Source organism: Mytilus californianus, unplaced genomic scaffold (genome assembly GCF_021869535.1).
Source record: "Mytilus californianus isolate M0D057914Y unplaced genomic scaffold, xbMytCali1.0.p SCAF_2, whole genome shotgun sequence".
NCBI classification, from domain to species: Eukaryota; Metazoa; Mollusca; class Bivalvia; order Mytilida; family Mytilidae; genus Mytilus; species Mytilus californianus.
Window position 1 is genome coordinate 123,472,275 of NW_026262668.1, and position 26,686 is coordinate 123,498,960.

The window sequence follows — 26,686 nt, forward strand, 5'->3', positions numbered from 1 at the left end:
TTCTCATACTTTTTCCTCCTTTATCCACCATAACTAGAAGACCTGCTACAATGCCGTAATTCCATTACATTCCATCAAAATGAAGACACTGGGATACTATTGCCAAACTAAAACACCTTTGAGATTTTACCCAAAACGTAAATCGGAAATTTTACATCAAGAATACATTTGAAAATCTTAACATGATGGAATAGCTACATTACGAATATAAATGAAAGGAGATATAGGGTAAACATAAATGAAACAGCAGCCCAAAGACACAACTTCTTTATATTCACTTATTGTTTGAAGTTAAATAAATGATTTTTTTATATACATGTATATATGTTACAGGTATTTTCTAAATTTAGGCATTTTGTAAAATGACTGAATTTTCAGGCAATTTATAAAATGCCTAACCTTGACAGGCATTATATAAAATGACTAAAAATACCTAGTCATTATGTAAAATGACTGAAATTTTGAAACAAAATTCAACAAATTGTTTGTTCAATTTCAGGCAATTTGTAGAAAAAGGATATCATTGAGATGCATATGACAAAAAGTGGACAAAAACACAACATCTTGCAAAGAAAATAATTAATGGTTCGGTAGAATTAATCTATTTTTCAAAAACCAGCTGGGAAAGTTTGTTCTTTTTAGTGAAACTACGTTAGGTATGTACTCACTCTGTATTTTTAGAAAGTAAATTTATGATTATTTTGTCAAAATATCAGAAGGACAAATTGTTCTTTTAATAGAACAAAATTTACAAACGAATTTTTAGAAAATCGAATCAAAACAGTGAGGTGAAACATATGAAGCTGAGAAAAAGTAGTTTGTTTTTAATTGACTGATTGATTTGCTTGCTTTCAGTAGCAAATATTTCATGCATATTTAAGACGAAAACAATTTGGTTATAATTCATATGAGTTATTTCAGCAGTGGATTAACTTGGATAAAGGACAGAAATTTCGACTGCCGCTTGAAATGAAGGTATTTTGGATATGGACAGAAAATTCCACCTGCATAACGGCCAAAGAGTTCTTAACGTGCAGAGAGTGTTGCACTTTACTAACATGTGGCAATATATTTAATGTCCCCATTCAGAAAGAATGAGAACTTATACATCCACATCCAAACAAATTCTCCTGTATAGCATGGGTTTCGCCATACAAGGCATTGTTTGGGTGTGATGCAAAGATATGAGTATCTTCATCTTCACCGCCTCAAGGAAATTCATGGGTCTGTGCCATCTGATGAATTATTGAGACAGTAGTTAAATCTCGAAAATCGACCCAAAAGAGACAAATAACGTTGCATTGACAGGGTAAGCATCTCCTGTTATTGCTGCATCACCCGTCATGGGCATATCTGCTTCAGTCCTTTAAAAGCTAAAAGCCAAAAGATACAAGTCAAACTAATCATGATAATGTACTTTGAATCTTTTGGGAACATGTGAAAAAGAAGATATTCATCCAATGTTGTCGAACGTTAAGTGTTTTATCAGCAAAGGTAACGAAAGAGCTAAATGTGTCATGATCCAAGTTTCTCCAAATGTGGTCGAAATGCTAAAACCAGATTTTACTCCGAAATGTATTTGCAAAAAAAAAATAGGACAAATTTTGTGTAACAGTTCTGTCATCCAAACATTTTTAAGAAATAACAAATAATTGTCGAGTTCTGTACTTGTGTGAATTTGGAATAATTCAATAAAACTTTATTTTTGATTATTAAAACTCTTAAATTGCAAGCTTTAACATTCAGTAATTATCATAAATAAAACTGCTCTATTGTTCAAAGCTTTCAATTATTTTTTTTAACAATTCATTCCATAAAATAATTTCAGGCATTTTGTAAAATGCCTTTCAATTTTTCCAGGCATTTTATAAAATGCATAGAAAAAATAGTCATGATGTAAAATGCCTGAATCTTGCAGGCATTTTAGAAAATGCCTAAAGTTTTAAGGCATTTTACAAAATGCCTAAATTTAGAAAATGCCTGTAACATATATAAGTCATGACATACACACAGAATCAAGCTTGTACAGGTCAAGTACATATAAAAGAAGAATATGTTTGACTGACAAGAATGGATACTAAAATTCATGTACTTATCACGACATAAGAATTGACTTTTCTATAAATACCCTCCATTTGCAGTAATACAGTTTTGTACTCTTATGAGTTCGGCGGAGGATTCAATTATCACCATGTCCATCGCATTGCTCTGACAAAATAACCGTGCGTCTGTCCAGTTTTTAGTGTTATTTCTAAAAAATTGCAAAGTTCCACACTGACCTGAAACAAAAATTGAATTTGTTCGCATTATGTGGACAACTATTCAATGTTATAATTCCAGTTTACAACACATTTCCAACAATCAACATTTTATTTTTATTGGGGGAGGGGGGTAGCATTGAATTCATTTGGACTGGCATAAAAAGCTATTGTATTGAGAAGAAAATGGTTCCTGTATTATTTAAAAAAATATTAAAGTTTGTAAATTCGTAAGAAAACAATTTATGTTGGAAATATATGCCTGCAACTTTTAGTAATTATAGTTGGTTTGGTTAACTTACACATTTACACTATCTGCCTACAATGATATTCCATGCAAACAATGATATCCCGTGCAGACAATGATACCATGTGCAGACAATACTAACAGGTGCAAACAATGATATCCCGTTCAGACAATGATACCACGTACATACAATGATATCTCGTGCAGACAATGATATCCTGTGTAGCCAATGATACCACGTGCAGACAATGATATCCCATGCAGACAATGATAACAGGTGCAGAAAATGATATCCCGTGCAGACAATGATATCCCGTATAGACAATGATATCCCATGCAGACAATGATATCCCGTGCAGACAATGCTATCCAGTGCAGACAATGATATCCCGTGCAGACAATGGTATCCCATGCAGACAATGATATCCCGTACAGACAATGGTATCCCATGCAGACAATGATATCCCGTGCAGACAATGGTATCCCATGCAGACAATGATATCCCGTGCAGACAATGATGCCACGTGCAGACAATGATATCCCGTACAGACAATGGTATCCCATGCAGACAATGATATCCCGTGCAGACAATGGTATCCCATGCAGACAATGGTATCCCATGCAGACAATGATATCCCGTGCAGACAATGATACCACGTGCAGACAATAATATCTCGTGCAGACAATGATACCATGTGCAGACAATGATACCACGTGCAGACAATGATACCACGTGCCGTATTGATATTCTGAGAAAACAGTGATATACCGTGCAGACAATGATATCCTGAGAAGACAATGATATACCGTGCCCGTGCCACTAGGCGTAAATAAATTGTTTATGGTTGGTTGAAGTTGTATCCACAATGCAGTGTTAATTGTTATGATGTGTTATATACTTATTTTGTGTGCATCGTGTCAATGTTGAGAGTCAGGTTATTTCCAACTGACTTTTACAGTTTGTTCTTGTGTTGAACTAGAGCGACACTGTCCCAGGTGGAGGAGGATCGAGCGCTCATGGACATATTTGACTCTGCAACATTCTGTTTGCCTTCCCGTGACAGGATCCTGAATTGTGTGCTTCGTGCCAATCTTGAGTTGAGAATCAGGTCATTTGCAACTTACTTTTACAGTTTGTTCTCGTATTGTACTGGAGCGACACTGTCCAAGGTTGGGAAGGGTCGAGGGCTCATGGACATGTTTGGCTCCGCCACATTCAGTTTGCGTTTCCGAGTCAGGATCCTGTTTTGTGTGCTTCGTGCCAATCTTGAGAGTCAGGTCATTTCCAACTGACTTTTCAAGTTTGTTCTTGTGTTGAACTAGAGCGACACTGTCCCAGGTGGGGGAGGGTCGAGGGCTCATGGACATATTTGACTCTGCAACATTCTGTTTGCCTTCCCGAGTCAGGATCCTGAATTGTGTGCTTCGTGCCAATCTTGAGAGTCAGGTCATTTGCAACTTATTTTTACAGCTTGTTCTCGTATTGTACTGGAGCGACACTGTCCCAGGTTGGGGAGGGTTGAGAGCTCATGGACATGTCTGGCTCCGCCACATCCTGTTTATCTGACCCTAAAATGCAGTGGTCGTCGTAAGTTGCTGGCTGTTATATTTGTTTTTCGTTTATTGTTTTGTCATGTATCAGGCCGTTTGTGTCTTTGTTCGAGTTGTTTCATATTTTGCCATATCGGGGACTTTTAAGGCTGACTTTGTAGTATGATTTTTGGTCATTGTTGAAGGTCGAACGGTGACTTATAGTTGCTTTGATACAAGTCATTTGCACTTTAGTGGATAGTTGTCTAAATGCCAATCATACCACATTTCCTTCTTTTATAACAATTTCATATGAATATGAACACTGCTTTGTACTAGACCGACAAACTGAGCAGGATTTTGAACGTGCTAGTTCACAAGAACATTATTCTGACCCCTGGCCGTATGATGAACATAAGTGGTCTATATTTTGAAAATTTCTGTTGATGTTTTTTTATTTCTCTCATTGCTTTTTCTTCAAAACAATTCTCTTCGATTTTAACTACAATTTTTAATTAAATCACTTACCATATTCTACAAAATTGTATAACAAATATGAAATAAGTAGTAAATTCCATTTGTCCAACATTTTGACAAAGCAGTAAAACAGTTTTTATATGAAGTATTTAATGAACTAGTCCACTTGGAATATTGTTCAGAGAATATATTTGTATATTTGGGCCTTCAAATTCAAATACAGTTGTTGCAAAATGTGAAAAAAATCTATCAATAATGGAAATTATTTACAGAGAATTGGGAATTGGTTCCTTCTGAATAGAAAATCATTGTATTGATTTGTTTCGTTTACTTACAAAGCTATAATTAGATAATGCCAATCAATAAATGAACTTTTTGACAGACAAGAGTGTCTTTGGGAAATATCTGTATCGATTTGTTTACATTGAATCTAAATTTGAGAAGTGGGCATGGCTTATGGCAGTTTCCCAAAATGCTATTTTTACTTAATTTGATGGCAAGTACGATCGTGCCTTAAAGGATATGAGAACGAATCGTTTTAAAATAAGCGATATTGTTCCTTCGAACAAAAGTAAGAAGTTGCCAAGGAGACACTCAAAACCTGAATCCGGAGAAAGACTGACAATACTACGACTAAAAGAAAGAAGACGAAAATATACTTGGTCACAAAATATTCGAACTTAAACCGTACCAAAAATAACGGTTTTTGATCATTTAAATGATAGTTACCATTGTAATGATTAAACGAATAACAAAGTAAATCAATTATCGTCCATTGAATCAAAATAAGTCCAAATGCATCATTGAGCTAAACATCAATTTTCACTTAACTAATTGATATAATTTAAAACATTTATTTACCTTTTCAATTATAAGAAGCCAGAATATTGATTAAACCGTATAAAGCAATATTAAACATTTTAATTTTTGGAGACAAACATGGAGTTTTATCTTGCTCTATCTGTACTTTCGCTAGGAAATAGTTTACACGCAAGTCGTTTGGTAAGTCACAAATTGTACTAAGTTTTGCAATTATTTTAATTTGTTCATTTTTATTAGCATAAGAAACCTTAACATTATTCAAATCTCTAGATGTATATATAGTTAGATTGATTGATTGTCATTTGCTTAACGTACAGTGGTAAATATTTCATGCATGTTCAGGACGAGAACAAATTAACAATAAACACAAAAAAGATTAGCACCTGTAATAGAGGCCGTCCGGGCCGATTTTTTTTTTTTTTTTTTTGAGGGGGGGGGGTTGGACTGCCACTGAAAAACAAGGATATATTGGATATGGTCAGAAATGTAGCCTTGGAACAGGCCACCTACGGACCCCTCAAAGAATTGTTGCAAGTTCTTGACGTGCAGAGAGCGTGTCACTCTCTGTACACGGGGCATCGGATTTAATGCCCCATTCTGTCTGGACATGGCTGCGTACTTGTACATCCCGCAAATACCAAAAGGACGCTCCGATTAGGCAAGGGTTATGCTGCCGATCAGAAGAACCAAGATTGACCATATTTTTATTCCCCAGTCACCCTTTTTGTTTATATAGTTAGACCACAAATGTAAAATGAAATGAAAGTAAAAAGTTATTTCTTTGTATCACGTTTTTTGCTTCAAAGGTATACAAAAATGGAAGTAGCTTTGTTGAGATTAACGCCGCCACATCTTCGTCTATCAACATTGAAAACTATATCATTGGCTCATTTAAAATATGGCACGTGGGTGGAATGGTCATCTGTTTCATAATGACAATAGGTAAGTACTGAAAATGTGGCACGTGGGTGGAATGGTCATCTGTTTCATAATGACAATAGGTAAGTACTGAAAATGTGGCTCGTGGGCGGAATGGTCATCTGTTTTATAGTGACAATAGGTATGTACTGAAAATGTGGCACATAGGTGGAATGGTCATCTGTTTCGTAATGACAATAGGTAAGTACTGGAAATGGGGCACATGGCTGGAATGGTCATCTGTGTCATAGTGACAATATATAAGTTCTGTGGCACATGGGCGGATTTGTCATCTGTTTCGTAATGACAATAGGTACATACTGGAAATGTGGCACATGGATGGAATGGTCATCTGTTTCATAGTGACAACAGGTAAGTATGAAAAATGTGGCACATGGGCGGATTTGTCATCTGTTTCGTTATGACAATAGGTAACTGCTGAAAATGACAAAAGGTAAATACTAAAAATGTGGCACATGGTTGGAATGGTCATCTGTCATAATGACAATAGGTAAGTACTGAAAATGTGGCACATGTTTGGAATGGTCATTTGTTTCGTAATGACAATAGGTAAGTATTGAAAATGTGGCACATGGTTGGAATGGTCGTCTGTTTCCTTATAACAATAGGTAAGTACTGAAAATGTGGCACATAGTTGGAATGGTCATCTGTCATAATGACAAACGGTAAGTACTGAAAATGTGTTAATGGTTGGAATGGTCATCTGTCATAATGACAATAGGTAAGTACGGAAAATGTGGCACATGGCTGGAATGGTCATCTGTCATGATGACATTAGGTAAGTACTGAAAATGTGGCACATGGTTGGAATGGTCATCTGTCATAATGACAATAGGTAAGTACTGAAAATGTGGCACATGGCTGGAATGGTCATCTGCCATAATGACAATAGGTAAGTATTGAAAATGTGGCACATGGGTGGAATGGTCATCTGTTTCAGAGTGACAATAGGTAGTACTGAAAATGCGGCACATGGCTGGAATGGTCATCTGTCATAATGACATTAGGTAAGTACTGAAAATGTGGGACATGGCTGGAATGGTCATCTGTCATAATGACAATAGGTAAGTACTGAAAGTGTGGCACATGGTTGGAATGGCCATCTGTCATAATGACAATAGGTAAGTACTGAAAATGTGGCACATGGTTGGAATGGTCATCTGTTTCATAATTACTACTTAAAAATCCAGAATTACAACTTTTCATTACTCTGTGATGCTTGTGTTCTATTAATATATTGTATTTTATATCAAATATGTTCTATGCTTTATAATTAAAACAAAATATGATGAATATTTTTTATTCAAATGTCCGTCTATTTTAATTCCTTATAATTCGAAATATGAATAACGAATTGCATGTCTTTTGTTCATACCCAACAAATAAAATATTGAAATAAAACCAATTTATTTTATCAGCGAAATTTTACATTGCATGCCTTTTTTTGCTACCATTATACATTTTGAACTTTTTAACTATGAATTTATTGTATTGGTTGAAAAGCTGCACTTTACACAGATGACAACTGACTGTTATTTCTTTGTAATCTGACAAAAACCAAATGTATTACAGAAAACTGTGATAGACAATGGGGAAGTGGCGTCCAAAAAGGAGTAGACATTATTCGAGGCCTATATTACGTACACTTAAACACACATTTCTTGATTATTCATGCTCATTGAAAACTTAAAAGATCAGGCGCCAACAGCCTCATTAACGACAATGATCATTAAAATATATTTGAATGATAAATGTCACAAGACAAGACAAGACAAGACAATTTTATTCTTTAAAACCATTGTATACACATTGGTACAAAGAATGAAATAATAATACATAGTATACAAAATAAATTGTGCACATGACAAGATATGAATGTTACAATTACTATACAAGATCATTTAGTTATTATAATAGAAAAACAGATAGACAAAGGCTAACCAGGAAGACCTGCTAATGAATTTATAACCTTTATAAATTTACATATATTTTTTAACTTATTTCTATGTGTTGTTTGTAATAATTTACAAAATTTAATTACATTTACTCTGTTACAATAACAATTATCCAAAAACAGTTTTCTTGAGTCGTCTAGGGATCTACAATTCAGAAGAAAGTGAAATTCGTCACCTAATTCTTGACATTGACATAAATTACAATATCTCCTTTCTCTATCTAAACCTATCCATCTACCAGTTTCAATTGGTAATCTATGATTACCAGTTCTAAATCTACAAAATATAACCCTATCTCTATCTGGTAATATATCTAAATATTTTTCGAATTCAAACTTATCCTTATATAATCTGTACGATAAACCTTTTGACGAATTACATATATCTGAACGCCAGTTTTGTTGAAATTGGTCAAATAACTTCTGTTTTAAACTATTATTTAGCCATTTTGTGTTAAAGCCAGTTTGTGCTAACCAGATATTACTATAGCCACATGTTTCAAGAATATTTTTTATAAAAATAACCCATTCAGACGTACAATTATTCTGTGAATATTTAAAAAACATAAAGTTATACAAAATGTGTGACAACTTATTTTCTTTGCCGTGAACAATTCTACACCAATAATTTATCATACGTCAGTTTAAATCAAAAAACGAAAATAACACTTTATTAATTTCGTCCAAACCACTTTTCCGGATTTACCTTCATCAGGAAGCAATAATTTAAATTTGAACTTTAAAAAAGGTCAAACGCTGTACCTTTAACAAAATATAAATACATGAACCTCTGAAACTCTTTTTTTTCCTTCTTGCTCTTTCTTATAGCTAAAATACAATATATACAAAGCTATGAGGGGGGCTAATCTAAGTTCCCATGCAATGCAATTTAAATTTAGATCATGTTTACTTTTTCGTTTGACTATCATCTGAACGGCGACATTGAAAAACGTCATAGACAATCTAAGAAAAAGTAGGCATTTTTCCGAAATACTTCTATTTGGAGATTTGGGGATCCAAAACACTTCACTCTGTGATGCTCCAATAACCTTTTGGAAAGATCCTAAATTTCCTGTCTAAGCTATTTCACTTAGTATGTTGGGTTTTTATTCTATCTTAGTGTTTGCGATTGACTCGGCAGTCTCCTTGTATTGGTACTTACAATTATCTTTTCATTCCGTTTTATTTTCCAGAACATAGAGATTTTACAGACTTTAGTCTTTTTGATAATGTAATTTTCCCTAGTGTCAAGATCAAGAAAGAGAAGACAAGGTACTTCTTATGTTTTTAAATTTTGGCATATACAAGAATTGCCTCATTTTCCCTGCTTTTGCCTTTCGACTTATACTGTTTAATATGATATTGAATTATAAAAGTTAATTGATATATTACTTTGTTTTTACAGTTATTATATTCTGCTGCTGTAAGGACGTGAGGATTCCTCGAACTAGACAAGAAATTGAAGCCAGACATAAACAAAAACGGATGTGCTCTAAACTTGAAGGACCATTCTTCTCATTTAGTAAAGGTATGTATTCAAAACAGTTTATGTTATAAAACTATTTACCTTTTTTGTTTACAGAAATGATCAAAGTTTTTTTTTTCCAGCAAGATTTTGTTTTTGAAATACTATAAAGGATTATGTCCGTTTGGTTATTTGTGTCTCATTGACGTTTATCTCAAACTTCCTTTTATTTCAAAATGAATACAAGCATTTAAAGTTTTGCATATAAAAATACAAAAAAAAATTAAACCTCAAAAGCAATGAACTCTTATTTCTAGTGTATAGCTCATGTTGTTAAACAACCCTTCGATTTATAAACGATAAAAATAAAAGGAGATGTGTGGTATACGTCAATGACACAGTTACCTAACGACATATCCAACCAAAAAGACATATAGCTGGCATATATGCTCTGAGGGAGTACAGAGTGGGAAAGTTTTAACAAAGAACTAATTATAGAAATGTAAAAGATTGACACGAAGACTGTTAAAAAATAGGTTTTCTTAAAGACGAACAATTTGAACAATTAAGGCTTAAGGCAATAATACGAAACACCAACCAAATCCGAAAACTAGTAACATCCGGTTTTTTAGATGTGACATCCGTCATATTGCATGAGCAGTAGAAGTCGATAAGTGGTTGTGGCACCGTTAAAGTCCATAATTCCTCTAAAGTCCACAACACCGCTCAAGTCCACAACAAATTTCCGCTAAAGTCCACAACGCCGCTAAAGTCCACAAACTATTTTGGTAACGAAAAGTTGCTACTAGACGAAAACTACTCTGTTACTAGTATGGCCTAGCATTAAATTTGACAATATTTTTTTTAAATGAAATGCTTCTTAAATTTTTTTACAGACGGTTACAAGACATACATAGAACATGTCACAGCACAGACGATGGACAAGAAGCGACATGAAAATAATAATATCTGCCATTCTAAAGCAAAAATAAAGGGTGTTAAAATCAAAGTCAAAGATACACCCATGGAAGAACTATTATCCAAATGGAAAGCTGTGTCGAAGTCGCTAAACACAATTTCGGAAGATATTCAAAGTGACGAGTACATGACGTCAGGAATAAAAAATTCCAATATAGGTAATGTATAAAGTACCAGAATACCATTTCAATGTAGAAAAGCAAATGAAATGTTGTCAATTGTCATCATTTTATTTGATGATGCTGGGTTAGGTAGTAAATATTTATAATTATAATTCATATTCAAAGGTAATTCAGGACCAACCTGTACAGTTTTAAAGAAGGTTTTCACGCAATTGATTTCTTGTTAAGTAAACAACCAGCACTTGATAAGGCTTTGCTGAAGATATCTGTACCTCGTCATTGGATATTCATTGAGCAGGAATAAACAAAACAGCATATTACAGAGTTTTCTTCAAAATCAAATTTCATTTAGTTTTTGATATATTGTAAAACATTTGGGTAGATTTCAATTTAAAATTCACAAGTTCGAAAACCCTTCAGCCATAACTAACAGATTCCAGATACAAGTATGGTTATGATTAAATGAATGAAGAATGGATGAATATAATCATGCTGTCAGACGTCTTGTTACAAAACTAATTGTACAAAATGTAAATATACTATCTTTTCAAAGTGTAAATATACATCACAAACATTTTGACCCCGCCATATTCTTTGAGTGCCTTCTCTCAAGTCAGGAGCCTGTAATTCAGTGGTAATATTTAATGTCTGTCTTATTCTTTGAGTGCCTTCTCTCAAGTCAGGAGGCTGTAATTCAGTGGTAATATTTAATTTCTGTCTTATCCTTTGTGTGCCTTCTCTGAAGTCAGGAGCCTGTAATTCAGTGGTAATATTTAATGTCTGTCTTATTCGTTTTTCGTTTATTGTTTTGTCATAAATCAGGCTGTTTTTTTTCATTTGAATTGTTTCACATTTTGTAATGTCGGGGCTTTTATAGCTTATTATACGGTACGGGTGTCCTACAGCCATTTTTCCCCATGCCAATCTTTCCGGGGGGACAAGGAAAAATTGGCATGATGCCAGTTTTCTCTTCAGCGTGATTTGGGGGGGGATCAGGCCTATTTTACCCCTCTAGTAGCACGAGAAGCTCATTTTACCCCTCCTGTAGTAATGTCGGCGACGTCAGTTGGAAATTACTCATTCATTGAAGGATAGTAACCATTTTTTTAATTATTTAAGTGTTACCACACCATCATCATATTATTATACATTCAATATCAGATGATTTATTTATATATACAAGAAGCATAGTGGTGATCACATCTACTCTCTTCCGTGAACCCTGAATATGTATTGCGTGAATTTCTGTAGTAGGTCGTAATGTCTAATGGTCAACCCATGTTCTAGTTGAAGCCCACAAGAAGAAGGAATTTTGTCGGATGGTAACAGTTGTTGTAGGAATGTTTAAAGTTTATGATGTGTCTTTGGAAATGTTTTTTTTTATATATTTTTCGAGACCGTCCGGATAGGACTGCTAATTATAGAAGGGGTCACATCGCATTGGATGCACTGAAATCAATTGATAATTTGTATGCGTGTTGCATCGGGTAATGTTTTGCTGTCTTCGTACCATGGCTCATATCCATTCCATTTCATATTTTACAGGCAAGAGAATAAAAGAATGGAATTGCAAATCAGCGTAACATGAACGAATGACGCCATGAAATATAAGTGCGATTTTTATGTTGGCCATACTAATAGTTCGGATTTTTAGTCAGTCAATATATGGATTGGGATAATTTTTCGAAGGCAAACGGTACCCCTGGAACAAAATATAGGTGCCCAACTGTGTGACAACATCCACTCTCTGACCCTTTGTGAGACGCGTATCAACAAAACGCACACAACTTGTACCAAACATTTCTTTTATGCAACTTTAGCCAAAAAAACAGATAATTTTAGAATCCCAGAGATCAATCAATTCTAAAGAAAATACGGAAAATATATCCAATATATAGCAGTGCCATTTTGACTGTTATATATAGTCGTGGGGAAAAGTGGCTATATGTATATGTATACATCAGATTTAATTCACGCACAGGACGTTGGGTAGCATACCTTCTATGACCATAATTTCATTTTTCAGTTGACATTAGAATGTGCAATTTTCAACAGGACAGTCAAAAACTGTTAGCGTTTTGATGTCTCTGCTACTTCCTCTGAAAAATACCCAATGAATACTTAAATTATTACAATGTTTATGACCTCTGTTCGGAAGTTTTACGGCCACCATCATGAGTGGGTTTATCACTATGGAGTATAAAATGAAACGACAATCCAGGACAAAACAATAGCAGTAAAATATCCATCTTCAAAAATACATAAAAAAGAGAAAAGTTTCCATTTCACAGATGACACAGGTTTTGCTTGCACTCTAGTAAATTCATTCTGTTTGCATTGTATAAAATATCTACTTGACTTTGACCATTGTCTTCCATTATATGGCGGGTGCCAATAGTGAAACAGGTGATGCTTGCCTGATCATCTGATTCCATCCCCATCTAAGGCTTTCTATCTTGTTGGCTTTGTTTATTGTTTGTCTGCCTGTTTTGGACACTGTTAGTCTTTCTGTATCCATTTAAAATGTTGTCTTGGTATCCTCATACAAAGGTCTGACATAGCGTCGTGTGAATCAAATAATGATGTATTTCCCAATTGGTAATAGTGGTAAAAATTTAAAAGTTACATTTAAAAGCGCAATATTTTAAGTATTTGACTGAGACATAAAAAGTTATATAGGAATTGAATTTACTTACATGAATAGCAACTTTTTGTTCGATTGTTTTTTTAATAGACAAGCAACTAAGATAAATAAAGCATCCCCTTTCCTGGAGATATAACATTTCCATTTCACTACAAAAAAAATGTTGTTTTAGAAATGTATTCCTATATTTCTATAGGAGATAGACCATGGATTTTTTAACTGTGTAATATTGTCAATTCTGGACTGCTGGATTCTCTAAGAAATGGCTCGTATATTGAGTTTTAATCACGCAAACAATCTAAGCACAGCACTACTAAGATAATTTTGATAATTATTTTACAGCAAAAATACCCGAAAAATAGTGGAGATACGACACTGTGTAAAAATATTTTTATCTGAACTAACTAGATGAATATGCCAATGGGAGTGTGGAGATAGAACAGTGTAGTTCTGACAAAAACTTGTAGGGTAAAGAAATCTTGTATTACAGTTGTATAGGGAGATAGATCATTGCACTTGGATATCATAAATGTAGATATCTCCATTTTTATCAAAAGTGGACATATAACACTATAAGATTCACGCGAAGAATTAGGTTTATAAAAGTTATTCATCTTTACCTTAATTTTTTCAGATGAATCATTTTGATTTTATTTACCTTTTTATCCACATTAAAGCAACTATACATGAACTGTAAATGAAGCTTTGCATATAAACATATAATGAGTATTAATGGTTGGGTTAACTGTGGTGTATTATGCCAACTGTAGGTTTTCTGGAGACTAACACAAGGACAGACAGATAAATCTATTCTGATAACCCTCGCGTTGGTTAATTTTGGCTGACCTTAATTTCTGACACTATCGCTGTGAAGCTATTGTTTGGGTTTTTATTACCATTTTTTATTATCAGAAATATATAATACTAGAGATTTGAATAACGATGTAATGGTCATAATTAAAATCTATAGAAATAGCATACGGCTCTCTCATTATTTTTCAAATTTCTTTTACACGTACAGATATATTCCTTCTCTTTTATTTTTTTTTTCATTTTCCGGATATGATTTACAGGGTTTAAAGAAAGAGGGGTGGGTAGTGCTGTTTGGTTTATACTCTTTTTTCAAGATATGATGTTTGGTTTATACTCTTTTTTCAAGATATGAAGTTACAAAACAAGGAAAGGATTTCTTCATACGGTATTGCAGATATTATTCAAATTTTTTATTTTATTTTTGAAGAGATAAAAAAAATTTCGTACTTTATTTGATTTCAATGAAATCACGATGTCACGAAATTTCGTCTACGTAATTAGCAAATTTCTATTGAATGTCTATGATATTATCAACTTCAACTTTGGTGTGCTTAAGATTATTTTTTGGTTCATACAAAAAAGAATATTTTAATGACATATAAAACAGTCTTACATCTTATTTAAAGTTCGTGACTTTGTAAACTAACATCGTATAAGAGCTTATATGTTTTTCGTTAATTGTTTTATTATAAATTAGGCAGTTATTTTTGTCAATTGAATTGAGAATTTATAGCCGGCTATACGGTATGGGTTTTTCTCATTGTTGAAGGCCGTACAGCTGCCTATAATTGCTTACATCCACTTTATTTGAACTTTGGTGGACTGTTGAATCATGGACAATCATACCTCATCTCCTTATTTTTATTACATCGCGATGACCGTGAGGTCATATCGATGTATTGCTATCGCCTAAATATCCATTATGCAAATTAGTTTTGGGTTTTCAACCGATCTATAAAAATTATAGATCCGCGGTCACTTATCTAGTGCAAAATAACATTACTTATCGCTTGTTTCAAATTCATTTTTTCAATGGATACTCCTATAAATATTTTTATTAAAACACAAATTAATAATATGAAAATGTGTTGTCGTTAGTTATATATATATAAAAGTAAAAAATCATTGATGATATAAATGCACACGTACCGAAAAATTGTGTTAAAGCTTACGGAAGAATATCTCAAGAACGTTTTGCGACACTCCCGGCAAGGACCGATAACTCTGTTATTGTTTTGCGGGAAAATATGAATGGCTTCTCATATCCAATCTTTTAGAAAAATCGATTTTTTTACAGAAGAGTATCCACCATGCACTTGCACTGCACTATAATTAGAATAGTAGAATAGAATGATACATAAATAGATGAAAATTATATATACATGCAACCGTAATATTAATATAATATATAACAACAAACCAGACGTGTATACTCTGACACTATTATCATATTAGTATAATAGTCCCAGGTATACTGATTTGTATCACTACAATATAATAGTTATTACGGTGCGGTTGAATTTCCTGTCATTTATTCATCATCCATGCACGAACTTGTATCAGAAAAATATATATCTCTGTAAATTAACCTCAGTTTCAGGTATAGAGATGTGATCTATTTCTGTGACATGTGCTTTTGACCATCCACAAGAACCTGCGGTCATCCGATGTTCAGTACTTCAGTACTTTGATATTAATATAATTTTATTTGAAAATATTGAGCTGCCCATTGTACACATTCTGTCCTCCTTAAAGCCCATTTTGGGTCAACTACAGATGCTCCATCTACTTCCGTGAGATCTTTACGCGAAGCTTGCGCAGACATCGGTACAAATAAAGGTCTCAAGTTTATTTGTTTAAAAATCAACGCATTCATTGAGATATCTTCGCAGTATCTTTTGCTATTCCAATCAACGAGCTTCTTATCTTGCATATATTTCACTAAATATTTACGGTGAAACAACATTGTTTTGCCGATAGTTAAAGATGGATTCTTGCCCCTGGTAATGTATTCATTTATCGAATTGACATAACGCATATCTCTGCTGATGCCCACCAACCTGTTCGTATTTTCACTCCATCGTAATAACATTAACGACAGCAACGCTTCACTAATAAGAACATCGTCATCAATCACCATGACGGCATCTGTACGAATATACTGGGACACATTAAAACGGTTGTTCATGCTGTTAACATCCGATTGAATGAAAGTAAGCTTTGGTAAATCAATATTTGGCGTAAATGATTCGTTTTTATTATTCCATATTAATACAATTTGGTCTATTATCTGAAACTTTGAGTATGCAGGTAAGATGACGTCATAGTTGGAGAACCTTTTAGTTGAGTATCCCATAAGTACAACAGAGACGCCACTATTTCCCACACAAAGCGTATCAGCTCCTTCTAACATAGCAGAAGTCAAATGAGGATTAATAAACATGCATGGCTCAACATAGTAACTAACTTCCTTTTTCCAGTTTTGTAAATGTTGATGCGAGATCATTATTCTGATTTTACTAAATTTCAAAATGTCTGCTGTTGCTTTCGCGCCAACATTATCGGTTTGTATGATTATGATTGATTTTGTGTTGTCGAAATCATTGACCATCATTAGCTGACTTTGTAAAAATGTAGAATTAGCATTTGAAACAAAAAATATAACAGTTTGTTTGCCTTTACTTCGCTCAAAGCAAGCAGGATGATGTGGGATGGTGGTGGTTGCCATCATATTACGTCTACGGCCAATGAAATATACGCCTTGATTCTTCAGTCGACGTAATTCCTCGGTGTCCCAAGAAACATACACTTCCTCAAACATAGACATGATATGTTTTGCAACCACAGTTTTTATACGAATTGGGTGCAACTGAAATTCACGATCGTTACCCGGTGGGGTTGCTACACCTCGGTAATTATCCCAAAGTCGTTCATGCCAAATAAATAATCCATTTTCTTTAATCAAATTAATGGCTGAATTAAGTATAGATAATGCATCATAAACGTGTTCAATCACATTAATCATGACAAGAGAATCAAATTTCCTAGTATTATTAAGTTCTTCGGCCGGTATAGATAATAAAGTAGTCGGTAAATTCTCAAAAATACCATTTTTGTAAAAGCAACGTTTAACGTGCCGCATATAATGGAATGCCATTGGTTCTACTAACGTAATACTGGTCGCATTCTTGTCTTTAAGTATCGTCTGTGACTGTGTGAAGGGGCCTGCACCAAGCTCGATGATATCGCCTAAATTTTGTGGCAAAGATTTGTAGAAATCAAACGATTTAGAATGAGCCTCGTTCCGATCTGTTGCAGTTTCTCGTTTATCCCATGTTACCTTTTCGACGCTTTGAGCACCATGCCATCGTTCACAAGAGACTGACAAAGTACCAGTTACGTTGCTATAGAAACACTCGTCACTCCATTGCGAACATTGTTTGCTGGCATAAACTTCACATCTGTCTCCATGCCAAGGTGGTGTACAAAATGTTTTGTCAAAGAAAGTTATACTCTTCGGCAAGTAATTTACTGGAGTGGTATTACTAGTTTGGGCTTTAACTTTATAGCTGCCAATGCACCAACCCTTTTGAGCTCCTCTGTAAATCCAACCTTCTGGAACATGCATTTTGATATCATGTACTAAATTGTTTGTCTTTAAGTAGTCCACGCCTTTCAGCACCGCAGGCCAAGATTTAGAACAATCATCCAACAGCAATAGGTTATTGACAGAGGCAACTCTTGCCATATTTTTCATATCCGTCTCTGGAAAGTGAGCATGGTGGGCACCGTCTATATGTATCAGATCACATTTTCCCTCAAACTGAGGGACGGTTTTTGTAGAGTCACCTTTCACAAGTGCAATATGACGGTCACTGAATCTTTTCCGTAACCAGTCAATTGCAGAGTCTTCATACTCAGCTCGATCCCACATATCAAACGCTGTGTAACTGGCAGAATCTGTTGAATGCAGAAAAAGTGTTGCACTATGTCCTCCGGCAAATCCGATTTCACAAATTGTTCGTATTGGATACTTTTTACTAAATTCCTTGATAGCAGAGATATAACTTTGAAGTTGTAACTTTTCCTTTCCGTTGTATATATTCCCTGTGAAAATATAAATTATGACAATTAAATTTCTCCATATAAATTGACAAAATTGTTTTATTTTAGACTGTATAGACGTTGTAGTTCTTCGTATGATGAACAAAACGTATCACAAAAGAGATAGGCCAACTTCAGCGCCAAATATATATATAGTTCTATATAAATGGGGGAAAACATACTATGGACCAAGACTATAATCACGACAAATAGCATGTAGATATATATATATATATATATATATACACAAGTCTAAATTGAAAACAACGTTCAAACCTATAATTGCGTTGGATAAAAACCGCAATTTTTATACGTGTGCATGCAAAACAAATTTCTTGTTAGAGGGGTCTAAATACAGCACAAACAACATTTTCCAAAAGACCAAAAAAGTGAAAAAGTATATTTTAACAAAACGCATTTGACTAACAGGTCGAACAACAAATGTTCTTAAACCCTGCTGACTGCCATTGGCGATTGCCAAATAAACGGATCACCGATGTAATAAATGGATCTTAATATAAATTTAATACTAAACAGAAAACAATAAACTTGCGGAAAAGATGATATACCGCAAACAAAAGGTGCAAAGGTTTTGTACACCATATCCGGATTTCGACAATTAATGTCTCTTCAGTGATGTTAGGAATCGAAACGGTATTTGGAAAGCCATACTTATATTTTAACAAAACGCATTTGACTAACAGGTCGAACAACAAATGTTCTTAAACCCTCCTGAGAGCCATTGGCGATTGCCAAATAATATATACATATATACCGAAAGCTATATTTTTATGTAGCCTAGGTGGTCGAGTGGTATAGGGCGCTGAACACGGTGCAGGCGGTGTTTCCACGATGTCATAGAAGCAAGGGTTCAAATCCCGCTGAGGGAAAAACAAAAATTTGCTAACGCAAATTTGAAGATCTAACACTGTTGGGCTAAATTTGAGACGAATTATATATAATTCGTCTCAAATTTGTTAGATCTTCAAATTTTCTAACTTTGTTCTTCCCTCAGTGGGATTCGAACCCTTGCGTCTGTGACATCGTGACAACACCGCCTGCACCGTGTCCAGCGCCCTAGACCACTCGACCACCTAGGCTTCATAACAATATAGCTTTCGGTGGTCGATGTAATGCCTTTTCTCGTCGGCTTTGTCTAGAGTTGTTACACAGTACATGATGTATAGTGGCAAGTAGATGGTGTACCTTTCAGATCAGCTATTTTTCCTATCGTATAAAGGATGATACTGTTAAATACCATGCCGCCACATCAAATTTTAATTTTAATATACACGTCTAAACATGTGACAACTTTATGACAGACATTCTCCATCGGATAACACGTGGTTATACAGGGATAACACCATATATATATAAATCTTCTCAAATCTACCCCCAACAATGTTAGATCTTCAAATTTGCGTTTGCAAATTTTTGTTCTTCCCTCGGCGGGATTCGCGTCTGTGACATCGTGGCAACACCGCCTGCACCGTGTCCAGCGCCCTAGACCACTCGACCACCTAGGCTACATAAAAATATAGCTTTCGGTGATCGATGTAATGCCTTTCCTCGTCGGCTTTATCTAGGTTTGTAACACAGTATTTGATGTATGGTGCTAGTAGATGGTGTACCTTTCAGATCAGCTATTTTTCCTATCGTGAGGATGATAATGTTAATTACTATGCCGCCACATCAATTTTTAATTTTAATGTTATTCTACACCTTTAAAGGGGCATTAGCTACGAGATAAAAAAAAATTAAAATATGATTTTTTTTTTCAATCATTAATGAAAGTGAAATAGTGAAATAATAATTCGCTTTTGAAGCCAGTTTGGTTTTCAATTTTGTCAAAATAAGCTAAGAAACATCGCTGATGAATTATTCACTTGCAAGTGAATAATTCGACCTCGTTGAATACGTATTTATGTGACCATTTATTAAACCCCTTAGCTAGAGATGGGTTACGCATGAACTAGGCGTGTTCAGCTATAAAAAGGAAAATAATGTCAACATTGAAAGTTTTTTTCCCTGTTGGTCTTAAGTCTTATTTCTATAATATTGCAAAATACCACAATTGTGTCGGTTTGCACGTTTGCAATTTGTGTAGGTCAAAACCTTCGAACCACCACTTTTCCAGAACTCAGGTCATTGTAGCGATGACGTACTGTCAATTTATCTCTAGAAAACCGATAAATGTATCCACATGGCATCATTACCAGCCTTACATGACAGTTGTATTCTAAAGACAAATGTATCTACTAGCTATAACGCATCATTTATTGTACTTTTAGGCCTTTTGTCAACTAAAAACTATTGTTTGATTGGTTGTCAGGGGAATTTTCATAAGTAAAAAAAAAACACTAAAAAATGTATTTAAATATTTAGTGGAGGAGCAGACGAAAAATTTTAAAGACTAATTGCTCAAACAACACACACAAAAAAAAAATTTGTTGAAGTTATGTATAAAAAATATCCAAAAGTAAAGTTTTTCGTCAGCGGCTTTTAATAAGAGTTATAAAGGGCGTGTTGGTGAACGGTGTGTTAGACTTTTCTTTTATTAGTACATTTCATTAATATACCTTAATTTTAATTGAAAAATGTGTGAACGAAATTTAACCAAAAAAAATACGTCAGAAATACTTCTGAAATTTTAACATTTGTAGTAGCACGAAGCTAGGTCAATGGGAGTTTTATTTTTGTTTCTTGTTTTTTTGTCTATACGAAAATTTAACTAAATTAAATCATCTCCGTATAATGTTTATTGTAAAGCTACATGTTATTATATATATCAAAATGTAGCTTAAAATATTTAAAAATAATAGAATCTGAAGCAAGATGATGTATCAAATATTTTTGTTTCATACGTTTTCAAGACAAAACTAACAACTCTAACACGGTAAAACTAAAGCTATAATGAATTTGAAACATATAGATATGTGTGCCGATAGATAGTCTAGCGGATAGGCATTAAAAGCAACTACCAATAGATCAAAGATAGTTCGTGTTGTTTTTTTTTATTTCAAAGTAAAAACTAAAAGATTTATCAGAATATATAAATATAGGTGGCACATTCCCTTCAGACGCTATCACAGTTTATCAATCCATGATGAAATAGATCAATTTCCTTAAGAAAGTTATAAAACTAATCATCATCAAGTTGTCTTAATTTCCCTTCATAAGGTTTCATAGTACACCTTTTTTGTGTACAAAGTAACCCAGGGTGCCAATACATAGAAAACTAACCACTATACGTGCTACCCGTGACAGTTAAACCGATGCATAGAAAAACTAACATCTACACGTGCTACCTAGCTGTGACAGATAAACCATGCATAGAAAAACAAACCACTACACGTGCTACCTGTGACAGTTAAACCAATGCATAGAAAAACTAACATCTACACGTGCTACCTAGCTGTGACAGATACACCATGCATAGAAAAACAAACCACTGCACGTGCTACCTGTGACAGTCAAACCAATGCATAGAAAAACTAACCACTACACGTGCTACCTGTGGCAGTTAAACCAATGCATAGAAAAACTAACCACTTCACGTGCTACCTGTTACAGATAAACCAATGCATAGAAAAACTAACCACTACACGTGCTACCTGTAACAGTTAAACCAATGCATAGAAAAACTAACCACTACACGTGCTACCTGTTACAGATAAACCAATGCATAGAAAAACTAACCACCACACGTGCTACCTGTGACAGTTAAACCAATGCATAGAAAAACAAACCACTACACGTGCTACATGTGACAGTTAAACCAATGCATAGAAAAACAAACCACTACACGTGCTACCTGTGACAGTCAAACCAATGCATAGAAAAACTAACCACTACACGTGCTACCTGTGGCAGTTAAACCAATGCATAGAAAAACTAACCACTTCACGTGCTACCTGTTACAGATAAACCAATGCATAGAAAAACTAACCACTACACGTGCTACCTGTAACAGTTAAACCAATGCATAGAAAAACTAACCACTACACGTGCTACCTGTTACAGATAAACCAATGCATAGAAAAACTAACCACCACACGTGCTACCTGTGACAGTTAAACCAATGCATAGAAAAACAAACCACTACACGTGCTACATGTGACAGTTAAACCAATGCATAGAAAAACAAACCACTACACGTGCTACATGTGACAGTTAAACCAATGCACAGAAAAACAAACCAAAAGCTTGATATAACTCTTAATTTCAGGATTGTAACATAAAAATATAATTATAAGAATTGACTGAGTCTTTTTATAATTTTGTAGGATGGGGATGTAAAAGCGGTGATCGTGCGCACATTTTTTAATATGAAATTAAGCGCATCTGCGCTTCGCACAACCTATGCTTCGGTTAACGCTTTTACACCCGAATTAAAGTAATTTTTATGGTACAACTATGAAATTAAATATAGCATAGTAGTTTCAGTTCTCAATATTTTGAAAGTTTTTGATAAGCTTTGTGTTCCGCTTACATATGTTTGTCTACTTTGTAAACCTAGACATATTTTTACATTTAGTATAGTACATAGTAAAACTTACCGTAAATTTTACTCTCCGGTGACTTTTTACGTATTGTCACATCTAGTTCGTCCAACAGGCTATACAAACTGTCCTGATTTTCACCGTTAAATGTTACTTTAGTTTCTATTGTCACCGATTTGTTCACAGAGAAAACCTGCACTGATTGTTGTATTCTCTCACTAACTAGATTTTTTACAAATTCCATATGATCAAACCCGGCGAATAAAAACAAAAGAACTAGACAACACACAACGAACAACAAAACCAGACATTTCTGAAATCTTTGGAACATTTGACTCATGGTTGTGATTATTATGACAATGATATGAGAACCATCAATAATATGTCCAAGTTATATATTTAGATATATCCACATGTACAGTTTTATATTGTGACAAGATAATCCATTTCCTTCTCTGTTGTATTTGAATCGATTAAATACCCTACAGGATGATAATGTAGTGGTCACTACAATACATGTAAAGTAAAATGGTCAGTATTACCTGTATATTTAATTGGAGAGCCTGGAGTTCAAGCATTCATTATATTAACAAGTCAGGTACATAATTTCTGTATAACTGTGACTGAATTAGCCGTTTTCAGAAATACATTTGAAAATACACGTCATAAAGAAATAATTAAGAAAGAGCTTTGGAATTTGATTTTTTTTAATAATCTGTGGTCATTCTGCTTTCAGTGATTTACAAATAATTATAAGATGGTGTGTATTTCATATTTCTCACAACAATAGGCAAAATAGTGAAGAATACAATTAGACATATATGTAACTAGTAGATTTTTAATTTATATCTATAATGTACACTATATAGGTACGTCGTCTTCTAAAATCTGTGCCGCCTGAAGTTTCTTGAAAATAGTATTGACCAAGGAATAATGGTTCCAAAAATACCCCATTCTACCTGATATCTCGACATTCTGTTATTTTGATTTTCAAAATCTAAAGAAGATAGCAACACCACAATTAATAACATACGTTTTTTTTCTCGTAATTATGATTTATACCTCTATACATGTTATTGCTTATTTGTATTTATTGCAGCAATTACATTCGTAAAATATTCATAAGACGAATTAATAATTACTAGTTGTAATGAACCAGGCGTCTTCCAGACAGATGTTCACATTAGAAGACAAGACAAATACTTTAATAAAATGTCACCTCTATCGAAACTAATTATAAAGCATACAATATTATTACATAAAAGTGTATAACACAGACGTGAACGAATATAAGTTATATTTACATAATGCAATATATATACGCATAAAACAAAGTATTTATATAGGGTGGTACTAATACTATAGGCCGGTTATTGTGTGAATATTGTGGACTATTGTTCCGAGTGGACTATTGTTCCGAGTAGATTCAGTTTTGATATAGAACGAACTTGCGAGTTCGGTATATAGTTTACGAGGGAAGCAAGGCAAATGATTGTCGCTAGTGATGTCGATAATTTGAAGCTGTTCGCTCCTCTGTTTCAAAATAACTATCTATTTAAATGAATATTATAAATAGATAGAATATAAATAAGGGAATTTAAAAAGCAGAAAAGAAATGATAGGTCCTTGTCCTTGTTTTTTGAGATATAATCAATTGAAAATTTGGCGGGAATTGATTCTCTTTGGACTTGTCAAACATATTAAATTGGCACCTTTTTCCTTTTAAAAACTATAAATAAATAACAAGGATCTTATAAGATTTTCAAAAATGTCTTATAATCAAAATTATGAAAAGAAAAGTAAGAGTAAGCGGGCAAAATTTTTTATTGACACATATTCTGGACATTTTTTTTCTGTCCCACCTTTACGGAATTGCGTCACTGACTGTCTTTGTTTATTTTTCTTTAATGCTTTTTGTTCATTAAGACCTTTGCTGTTGGTTGTAATTTAATCTTTGGTAGTCTTTGTTTAAATCATTTTCAAGCTTGTAGTGGTATAGGACCATTTACAGTTGGACCTTATAAGGTAGAGAGACCTTGTGCATGTTGACCTCTTATACTATAATATACGAACCAGACCTAGCTCATTTCAAAGGTGTTGACCGAGGCTATTCACCACTTAAATATTTTTCTAGGATCCGGTCTGGTCTGGACACAACAGTTTTAGTAATATGTCAATTATTTGTACTTGCACATTTGACAAGGACAATTTCAGTTTTAGATTAATAAATAGGTAATGTCGCATGCCGTACAAAATAGTCCACGATGTTGGTACGAATTCAATTTTGCTATAGATTAGCATAAAAATAAATACGTAGATTGGTCAGTTCGATAAAAATATAGTGATTTCTGATTGAATTCATTACATTAGACTTGAAATTAAAGAAAAAAAGGAACCGAAATTTAAAATACCAGGAATTATAACACTTAATTATCCCATTTTTACGCAAAAACGTAATGTCCAACGTTTCATTTTGTGTGCAAAAGATCAGAGTTCCGTTTCTTTCAAACGGTATTTCTTCTCCGATCATCGTAAAACTTCACAAGAGTATTGCTATTGTTATAGATATTCGCGTGTTAAAGCAAAATCAATATCACTGAAACCGTAATCCGGAAAATGTTATTTTTTAAAACGGTCTGAAAAATGTCCAAGCATATGCAAGGTAAGTATATTTCGGGTTTGCGCATTTATACTGTGAAATTGAAAAAGCTGACAGGAAAAATATTTATTATATTTTGAAAGTTTTTTTACTTTTCTCCTGGTTTATGATATTTTTTTGCCGGAAACCATGCGTATAGTTTCTATTGCAATGACTTCAAAAAGTATAGCCATCTTGTCCCAACGAAAAAAAACGCTGCATTTTCTTTAAAATTGAGGTTTTAACCAGCTGTCTATCAAATAAGCATAGTTAGATCATAGAAAATAAAACTTGGCGGTAAAGGTTTTTTTGTTTTTCTTTTTAAACAATATAGTGTTTAATATTTTTTCTTTGGGCAATAAGGTTTTAAGTTCGTTTCAAAAAGTATAGCCGTTTTGTCCCAACGTTCGCAAAACGTAATTGATGTCATGTTCGGGTTTTTAATTTTATATCGTAATTATTTGTTTCCAGTTTAATTCGAATAAAAATAAAAATAAATGTATAATTTACAATACAACCAATGTATGAAAAAGGAGTAGTTTAAGTTTAAATTCAAATATTGACCAAATGAGATTGATATAAAAAAAATATCGGGATCTTAGTTTTTTTTATAGCATATTTGTTTTATACAAGAAACATTGTCTATCTGCAAGTGTTAAATCGTCAAAAGTAACATGTATAATTTTTTTTATAAAATAAAAGAGAGAAAAACCATTGCTGGCAATTATAACAAACAAAGGATATGCATAAGCCACAAAAAAAAACGGAATTGAGAAATGAATCTCGAATGTTTAACTTCCTAGATATTTTGCGACAAAGAAAGCATCGGGAAATGATAAAGTATAGAAAGGAAACGGAAACGGAAACGGGAAGAAATGCAACAACAGGAGTATGTACAAATGTATAAATATGCAAAAAATAGGAGAATATTTATTCAAAATCTAATTTATATTAAAAATAAATCTGTGTAAATTTGGAAATTAATGTATCAGATTCATTAATGCGAACTGCTGCCGAAAGGAAAATTATCAATTATGGCCTGGAAAGACTGACAACTCCTGTAAATGAATATTCATTTAAAAAAAATATCTATACGACCGCTTTGAGTTTTATTTGTAAAATTATGCATTTTTTCAGACAAACCGAAATCAGGTACCAAATTCACAACTGTTACAGTAAATTGACCTCATCAA